Here is a 1,631-nt window from a genome sequence, read left to right as displayed (position 1 = left end):
ACCTGGCCTTGGAGGGCAGGCTGGGAGCACAACTGCACCAGGAGGGATGGGCAGGCAGGTGTGGGCACTGACCACGGCCCTACCCCAGGCCTGAGGCGGAGGCGGGGACGCAGTGACCAGGCCGCAGGGACAGGGACAGGGCAGAGGCCTGTGTGCTCCATGCCATCTGGAGCCACCATTTCCCAATGGACGGGCACTCTGACCCCAGCCTGCATCCTTGAAAAATTCCCCGGGTATTCGGAGCTCCTTGGAGTAAAGAGGTCACATGAACAAAAGTATAAAATGTTCTGCTTTCATTACACGAGTAAAGTAGGTCGGACGCACTCGTGCGCAGACATTGGATCCAACAACTTTAACAAGGTGAAACATTTGGAAAACAAAAAAACAAGAAACTTTACCCTTGATGTCCCCGGACCCCCTTACATTTTATTCATTTTTTTTTATTTAAGAAATGGCTTTGAAGTGTCCTAGAGCCTGGAGGTGGGAAGGGGCTGGAATTCCTCTGTCTGGGAGCAGCAGGCTTCTCTGATGAGTGCAGAGGGGTTTGGGCACCGCCAACGATAGCAACAAATGTAGCAAGTCCTTTCCTTTGATGTGCGAAGATTAAACATCATGTCAAGCGAGCGCCAGGAGCTTTCCTGAAATGCGATAATATGGAAGCCTGATACTTCAGGCCAAAGCCCTATCAAGATAAAGATCAGATTATTAATGACAGTTTCCAGTTTAAAAAGCCAACAACTTCAGATGTGTTTGATCAGCGGTCCCGGCAGGCACCCCGGCTGCAACCACATGCAGACCACATGCTCGCTAAGGAGGCGGCTCCGTTGGCCGAGCAAATGCTGCCGAGCAGCCCAGCTGGAGGAGGGCCCAGGGCCCCGGTCTCAGCAGGAGGCTCTGCAGGAAGCCAGCCCCACCCGCTTCTCTGTCCTGGGTGCCTGGCCTGGCGTTTCCAGCTGGTGAGGAGCCCATGTGTGGAGGCCCCAGCCTGGTTGCAGCTCCTGCGTGAGCGGTGGGGGTGGGAAAAGTCCTGCAGAGCCTGCAGCTCTCCTTGTATTGGGGCAGAAGGTGCGGGAAGGGTGCACTGATCTAGCAGATGTGTTTGGGGCAGAAGGAGGGTTGGGATTTGAGGGGCCCCCAAAGGGGCTCCATGGGCTGCCCTGGACCCAGATCTCTTGTCCAAGATGCATTTTTGAGCAGGCATGGCCCTTTCTTCAACAAGATGGCTTCAGCTGGATAAAGTTTTAGGCAAAACGTCACTCAAGCTTTTATGGGTGGGTGCATTCTAGGCTGGGTGAGGCTGCGACTAGGCAGGTGGCCAGGGCCTCAGTTTCCCCAGCTGTAACGGCAGGGGCGGACCCATGGACTGTGGTCCTCTGCAGCTCTGACTCCGGCTAGGGGTCAGGGGTCACTGACACGTCAGTGTAGTCTGTCAGGTAACGTGTAGGGGATGGTCCTCTGTGTGGACACTCAGCTGGAAGGGATGGGAAGGGACGTTTTCCCAGAGCAGGCACCTGCCTGGGCTGGGCTTTGGGGAGCTGGTCAGGTGGCAGGGGGAGGTGGCACAGGGCAGAGCCATGCTGGGACGAACGCACAGTGTGGGCTGGGGAGGTGGGCTTCACGTGTCAGGGTTC

Source organism: Myotis davidii, unplaced genomic scaffold (genome assembly GCF_000327345.1).
Source record: "Myotis davidii unplaced genomic scaffold, ASM32734v1 scaffold750, whole genome shotgun sequence".
Classification (NCBI taxonomy): Eukaryota; Metazoa; Chordata; class Mammalia; order Chiroptera; family Vespertilionidae; genus Myotis; species Myotis davidii.
Note: the sequence above shows the minus strand (reverse complement) of the source record.